Genomic DNA, 8,416 nt, shown 5'->3' on the forward strand with positions numbered 1-8,416 from the left:
TTTATGTAAACTTATTCCCCCTTTCCCCGCTTCGATCGATGAATTTTTGTCTACGTGTAGTAGTGTAGTTTTTATTTATATTTATTTACTTTTACAGTCTCCAGCCCACCAGCCCTTTGAGACTGCTCACAAAGGCTGCATTTGTGCTCAAAATTTAGACCCACTAAAATATTGTGGGTTCGCAAATATTGCAATTGCGTCAGATAGACCGCATTGCACAGTGCGGGGGTGCGGGGATAGCTTTCTTCAGGACTGTCATAAATTGTGCAAGAAATAACCTCTAAAAATCATAACTCCCCTTTGCAAAAAGCAGACCACCAGCTGCCCTCTCTCTCACTTTATTTTCCGTTCCACCTAGATCCTCGCTCTGTTGCTTGCCGCCCATTTCCTGACTTGTGATTGGCCTGCCAGGTCGTGCTATCAGTAATGCACGTGTCCTGGCGCTGGTAATTCGAATAGTGCTTTCATACGGCAGCACCGGTCTAACCAGATCAAACCACAGATAATGTTAGTGCGAAAGCACTGTATATAGTTACCGTCGTCAAATCCAACCAAGACTGCTGCAGCTCGGCTTGCATATGCCAAGCTCGCGAAATAAAAAAAAGAGGAAAAACGTAGGAGTTTTGCGGATTCGAACCTAGGAATTTGTCAAGGGAAATAAGTACGAAACGCCATAATTTGAAACAGAAGATATTCGGCAGAAATTCGCTTGGTTGGGCTATTGAAACAAAACAAAATAGAAAACTTACACCAACCAAACACTTATTCCATCCAATGTTTCGGCTATACCGGTCACTACTTAAATTTTAGTTCTAACCATCTCGTTAAACACGAAGCCGCCGTAGACTCCTCTCTTCTGAGCAGAGAAAAGTCTATCTGCTCCTCCGAAGCGAAACAAAAAGCGGAGACCACCGTGTTCGCCGATCTGAAGAAAAATGGCTACACACACGCCTTTGTTCAACGTATGTTTCCCGCCGTCGTCAGGCTCGGGGGACAAGGATGCCGGTCAGCACGGAACGTGTCCTTCACAAAGAGCCCTGGCAATGCGCTCGTGAGGGGCACCAGTAAGGCGCTGGCTCGCATTCCGCGAAAACACGGCATCTGCGTGTCTCACAAACCGCAAACCGTATCAACGATGTGCCGGTTTCTACCACGACCAAAAAGGTCGCATTCTCCAAGAAAAGCGACCCGGCGTCGTGTACAAAACCCAATTTTCATTGTCCGGCCTCAAATATCGGCGAAACGAAAAAAAAAAATCTTAATCAGCGAACCCCGCATCACAGAAAGGATGCCCAGTTAACGAACTCGGAAAGCAAACTGCTCGCCGAACACTACGAACGCGCCGACCACAAAATCTCCATCGAGGAGGTGACCGCCCTACACTCTAAACACGGTAACCATTGAATAACCTTTGAAACGTTGCACATTTTTGCATTGAAGTATACCTATAATTTAAAGGTTACACAGTGTAACCTTTCCACGTTTAGCCTTTCTAAAAGTTACAGAAGGTAAAGGTTACTTCTTTTTATGCATAGGTTACGCAGTTTTTTAGAGCTGTATCCTTTATCCTTGATTTAGGCATAGGTTGCATGCTCCAAAATGTCTAACCGTTGTACGCCACAATGACTGGCCTAAAAATGGCAAAAATATTTTTGCAACTTGCTGAAGGTGATGAAATGCAGAGGTTTGTTTGATTTCGATTTGAGTGGAACAAAAATTGGACAAACAAGAGAATGATTTAGAAGTAGAAAATGACAAAAAAATAGTTGTGGTTTAGCTCTGGTTAAACCGGAGGGCTAGCGAAAGAAAGCTAAGGAGCTATGGTACGCTTGGAAATTGGCGGTGGCTCAGCTCAGCTAGGCCTGGGTATACGTAGCGGAAGCATGTGTGCCTGGCTCTTAGCAGCCTACTCCTCTCCAATCCAATCTAATCCCATCCAGTCCAGTGTAGTCCAATCCAATCTAATATAATCCAATCCAAACCAATCCAGTGTAATCCTATGCAGTCCAATCAAGTGTAGTTCATTCCAGTCAAATCCAATCCAATCCTGTTCAATTCAATTTAGTCCGATTCAATCTAATGCAGTTCAATTCAATCCCGTCCAATGCTATGTACGCGCTCGCCCGAAATGCGCCGCTGACTAGCCTATCATCATCACTATCATCCTCACGCTAGAGAAGGACAATTAAGATGCGCACGATCCCGGGCGTGGCGCAGTTGCTTCGGTGGCAGTCCCACTCCAGCGGTGAAGACACACATTTTTGGTGATATTCGTACGTCTACTGTGCGTCACTTGTCTAGTTTATAAGTATGGTTTTAATATATTTTTAAAGTTTATTTCCTCTGCTTTTGAATGATGCATTTGGTTTATAAAGAGCTGCAAAGATGTTTAAGCTGTAAAGAAAACCACAAAGGTAAGAAACGGCTTTTCAGCTCTACTTATTGTCTCAGGAAATGCAAAATTGTGCAACCTTTTGAACCTAGAGAAAAGCGTTCGAGATGTTTTGAGATTAGATGTTATTGAGCAAAGTTAAGCATTTTTATTAGCGTGTATCGCTTAGTTTATTAGACACGCGCCTTTGAAACGTGTATAAAACAGGTAATTATGTATACAATAACTTTTAAGATATGCATTGTGCTGCGGAGATTTTTTGCGCAGTTGGAGGTCGTGCAGGGTTTGCTTTTTCCTGAAAATATCATCTGTTTGCTTCATTTAGTGTAAACGGTACTTGTGATCAAATCAGCATTTTTTTGCAAAATGGCTAAAGAAAATGCTAAACTGTTCAAGTAACAAGCTTTTAGCGGTGCTGAGGTTGGTAACTGATCATGGTAGAAGATGATAGCGCAGGAGATTTCCTTCCTTGTCCCGTCTCCTGCGCTATTTTCTTCTACCGTGATCGTAAAGAGGAGTCTGCCTCTTTTCGTTTCCGCCAAGACTGCTAGAGTGTCGTCCGGGAAGAAGAGCTTTCATTGGAAAACAAACCTTGCGAAGGAGGTGGCTTACAAATTTCCCCAAGTGGTTCATAACATATGCAGTGGTAGTGTCTTTGCAAGATGCGATGTAGTTCCGTTCCACATAATGATGCAGGAAAGAAGATGGAAAAAATAGCTAGACAGGAGTTGGAGCTGGCCCTTGGAACAACAATTCATGAGGTCAGTACAAACCTAATGATGACATGCTACATTTAGTTTCTATTGCTTTCAGGTTGGGCTGATCATCGATTCTGAGCAACCATGGGTGTGTTGCAGTCCTGACGGCATAGAGTTTCTTACTCTTACCTAGAGGGAAAGCTGTGCTGCCGTCTATGGGAGTTTATATGGAGTTTCCAGACGGCCAGTTCAGCCACCATGGGTGCTCAAAGCATCATGGGCCGGAGAACTACCGAGTGCAGAACTACAACTTTTGGCCAAAACTAATGCAAAGATAAACGTTTTTCTACCATAAATAATGTAAATAATGTCCTAAGATTGAATACTGTGACTGCAAATTGCAAATAGAGAGAGATACAGCATGTAAGTGTGATATTTATCCAATATAAGCGATGGCTCTTTCTCCTATTGGCTTAGTTTTGAGCAGCACAAATACCAATATTTCGCACTTAATAGGCAAAACTTGAAACAGAAAAACGTAACAAAAATATTTATGGTTGTGTAATCACTTAAGGAAGGTTTTAGTGGCATTTCGGGAAACAGAAACCATTTATTGGCGACGTCTGGTTTTGCGCCTTCGCTACTATGGCTTTCGCGGTCTATGTACGCGCCTTCAGATGATGATGATGATGACGAAAAAGAAACATCGCAGTAACGCCACTCCTTGTACCCGAGAGAAACCGACTGTCCCACAACAAGTAGCACACCGGCCCATGATTCTTAGCGCGCCCATGGTGGCTGAAGTGCAGTGCCCTCAGCTTTCCCTCTAGTTAGTGTAAGGAACTCTATGGAGGTAACCTCAGTACAAACCTAATGATGACATGCTACATTTAGTTTCTATTGCTTTCAGGTTGGGCTGATCATCGATTCTGAGCAACCATGGGTGTGTTGCAGTCCTGACGGCATTGTAATATCGGGCAGTACATTTCAACTTATTGAGATTAAGTGCACTTTAGTATGAGGAACAAGTGTCTAACTGACCCAAAGAAATCATTATGTGAATGAGCACCTACAGTTTTGTAAAACGCATTCTTACTACACCCAGATAATGATAATGCTGTATGTTCTGAGAATTGACACTGCGTCGCTTTACGTGTACTGTCCTCAAAGAAGTATAGCTCTAACCATGAAAAAGGACGAAGCATTCCTTGCCGAGTATGTACCAAAGTTAGAGGACTTTCATTTTAACTACTTCCTGAAAGCGCTGATTAAATGAATGGCCAATGAGATTCATATTTTGTATATAATGTACAAAGATGCGGTCCTTTCATGATACCACTACCGTGTATTTCTCCTCGCTATCCTCTCGCTGTCCATTTCCGCAGCTCGCGCGCTACAGATATTAGACAGAAATTGCCGCGACAGGCAAAACTCTTTTCCAGGCTCCTTTTGTTTGTTTTCTTCTGTAAAGCATTGCCACCATCCAACGGTACGTGTCCTCATAAACCAATTTGGTTATGTTGTTAAATGCAATAAATAAATGCAAACCACTCATTGTTTCTTTTTATTGACACACACACAAAAAAAAAAGATGCAAAAAGAGCACTGCAGAATCTGCATTGGAGTAATGCGAAAGCACGGATGCTGCTGTTGGTTGCTTCTAGTTGCTTAATTCACTTCTTTAATCATTTTAGTATTTGGTGCTTTCAAATTGCACGCCAATCCCTTCCTATGCCCTTTTTCTTTGGCTCGACTTCAGGTTGCGTAACGTCACATCCTTGACTCACCTTGACCGATTTAATTAACTATTTTAGTATTTGATACATTCAAACTTGGCACCAAGCCATTGGCTTATGAGACCAGATTCGCCTTTACTTTTACTTTTTTTGCATCTAATTATATGCCTAATTAACTTATTGGCCTAATTATTTTTGGACATGGCATTACGTCACCCTCTCTCGATTGACATCACTCATTAACCTCTACTTTTCAATTCCAACTGCTGCGAATTCGAATTTGCGATGCAGCCTGCGCCTGCGGAGCGAAATATGTGAACATAGTAAAGTAATGCTTTCGCATTAATAAATATGCAAAACCTTTGAGCCACTGTAGGCAATACCATATTATAAATACACGCAGAAGGGACAATATTAAAAAGGACATATGCGTAAAGAAATAGGTCATCACACCTCAGCACATATGCAAGCAAAAATTTATGGACTGAACCGCACAGAGGTTAAACGAAGAATGAAACCAGGTGCTAGCCCCAACCAGACAAGGCAATGCGTGTCATGCTAGTCCGCCAGGCAGGGGTTGTTGTGCCCGGCCAAAGCCGCCCAGAAATTCAGCCGGACGCCGAACTTCTCTGACGAACACCTCCTTCACAAAATTCGGATACTGCTCTGCAAAGCACCGGTAAACTGGAGGCGAGCCGTGCCAAGGGGAGAGAAGCGACGCGTTTCAACATGAGCTGAGCATCCAGACAGCACGGCGCCGCGGCCCTGGCGGTGGACCCCTTCTCGCCCCGCGGCATATTTGAAGCAAGAGCGCAGCAAGCTCTCCCATTGTCCCTGCGAAAGTGCTGCCGCCGGATTGGACCATTTGAGCGTCAACGGTTTCTCGGTTATGGAGACTCAAGTGGTTCCGTTCAAGACTCCGAGTGTGAGTTCCCTGAGAGAGCGGACGCGGCGGAATCTCCCCGGCCGTCGCTGCGCGAGGCAGTCGCGTATGGCTATGTTAGCTTTCGGCCCCAGAGCCGAACTCGTTGTGTAAATGTCTGTAAATAGTGTATAAAGCTTTTTCTTCATCTCACCAGCGCCGACTCGGATTCATCGCTACCGCCCAGGGACCTGACAGCCCTCGTTCACGAAACGGGTGACGAGCGCTACGCAACCAACTCCTTGGCACAATCCTGTTGACGGTAGGCTACTGTATGATAACCCCACCGGCACAACAGGGTAGAGGAAGAATGGCAAGTTGGCTTCCCTGGTGAATGGAAACAAGTTTGCAGGCACCCCCCCCCCCCACCTCTCCTCCTTAGTATGTTTGTGCAATACCATTTGGCCATGCCAGAGAAAGTGTGTTTTGTGCAGGTGCACTTCCACGAACGAATTCCACGCAGCATGCGGTTTGACCTCCCCAGGAACTGAGCTGGTGAAAGAAAGGAGAGGATGTCCTGCTTGGGCCCTTAACTTGCACTTCAAAGATCCACATAACAAAGAGCTGTGAAGAATGCTAATTAGGCTGCAACTTTTCATTTATCATGGGTGCTTGGAGGTTAGTGAGTATGCAGCACATGCGCATGACGTCGTCCATATAGGGAATTATCTCTGTGGGAACTCTGGTGTTTAGGATGTTAAATATCTTTATCCGCTGGATTACCCGCTCGACATGAATTCGCACTTGGGCCACATGATATGTCTGCATTAGTACATCGTATGTGAACTATGCACTGCCTAATGGGGGCAAAACAATGATGGCTTCCTAACCTTCTACTCGTGCCCAAATCCCGGGAAAGCCTTAGTCGGCCAGAATAACATCGCATGGCTCAACTCGGTCGAGAAAACCTGATTTTAAGGTAATATGGGTCTCTGAAGCCATTCCACCGTAAGCTTTTGATATAAATGTTACAACTCCGTTGGGCAATATTGCGATTAAAAATTTCAGTGTTTAATGACCTTTGTAATTGGAAAACAATGCACGCTGCTGCTCAACAGTTGGGGGATCCTCGATCTTTAGCTCCGTACAATCAATTATGAAACGACACCTCGGGTAGTCTTGGACAACTTTTATAGATTCTTGGACAACTTCAATGGGTGGATTTGGTATCCAGTTCTGCCTTGCAGTCACTAGGTTGTTCAATACAAAATAAAAAATGCGGCTGACTGCTGTCCTGTGGATGCCAAACAGCACTGCGATGCTAGAAAATGAAATACCTAGCTTTATCTTCATTAGAAATATAACTAACTTCTGTACGATTGGCACATCTATTCTCCTAACACAAAGTCGAGCCAACACTGAAAGCAGCAATGCAAAGGCATTGGTGTTCACACCGCAAAGTTCCAAAAAGGCGTCCTTTTTTTCATAAAGGGAACTCTAACCCAGAACTACACAACCTATCTCGTCTTTGCCGGTGGCTGTAGATGTAGTGGAAGGCTCTACTTGAGTTGAATTCACAGTGCTGACATGACACATATGGAAGGGAAAAGGGTGCAGGGGCCCTCGCATGATTGAGACTCGGTCTGCGTCATCTGCACCCGCAGGGAAGATTGGTTAGCGATATCCGATGCGAGGCACTGTCGTGATCGGGGAAAGACATTAATAATAATAATAATAATAATTTTAGGATCAACATACAAAAAGAAAAGACTTAGCAGCAAAATAATAAAACAGCACTTACAAAAATGCTTTGTTGGGGCTGTAGGAAGAAGGAAAAGAAAATGCACGGGCCTGCTACTGGCTCTGTATCTGAGCCACCTCCGCTGCCTCGTGCGGACAGAAGAGAAAATAGAGAAGAAAAAGAAGAGGGAGAGAAAGACGCGCGCCGCAACAACAGCCCTCGTCCACTACCGAAGCAGTGGCGGGTGCAACGACGGCCTACAACAGATAAAATTCGGTGGCAGGCTAGCCGCCGCCGCAAGCGGCGTTGACCCACCTGTCCCAACCCCATCAGGGCCAGGATCAGCCACCCTTCACAACCTCTCTGCACGGGCCTGCTACTGGCTCTGTAGCTGAGCCACCTCCGCTGCCTCGTGCTGACAGGAGAGAAAATAGACAAGAAAAAAAAAGAAGAGGGAGAGAAAGGCGCGCGCCACAACAGCCGTCGTCCGCCAATGACGGCCTACAACAGATAAAAATCAGTGACTGGCTAGCCCCCCCCCCCCCCCCCCCCCCCCCGAAAGGGGCGTTGACCTACCGTCCCAGCCTTGTAGGGCCAGGAACTGCCCCCCTTCACCACCTCCCCACCTACAAAAATGCGTTGCTCACGCCTTCAATGTTATAAAAAAAACACACAAGGATAAATGGTAGTAAATCCAACCAAATAGCTAAGCGCACGAGTTGATAATACATAAAAATGAAACAGCGTGAAACATGCAGACACCACAAATCTGCTTTAGACGTAAGTACCTGAAGTTTAATATACAAAAATAACGCAAACATCATTAGCGATATGCTCGCGGAGTAAACAGCTTACATCAAATCCAAAGAAACAAGTATAATTGGTTCAAAGAAAGGGAAAGGAGCTGTATTTGTCACAATTATTTCTGTGGACACCTGAACCGCGCCGTAAGGGAGAGGAATAAAGTGGAATGGGATAGAGAGAAGG

The 8,416-nt window shown here is 44.9% G+C and overlaps 1 pseudogene; it reads right to left on the bottom strand.

Moving 5' to 3' along the window:
• Window positions 1-6,324: 6,324 nt before the first annotated feature.
• On the bottom strand, window positions 6,325-7,317 carry LOC146185913 (uncharacterized; annotated as a pseudogene).
• Window positions 7,318-8,416: the final 1,099 nt, after the last annotated feature.

The sequence above is a fragment of the Amblyomma maculatum genome, chromosome 6 (genome assembly GCF_055883805.1).
Source record: "Amblyomma maculatum isolate TAMU_Amacu chromosome 6, ASM5588380v1, whole genome shotgun sequence".
NCBI classification, from domain to species: Eukaryota; Metazoa; Arthropoda; class Arachnida; order Ixodida; family Ixodidae; genus Amblyomma; species Amblyomma maculatum.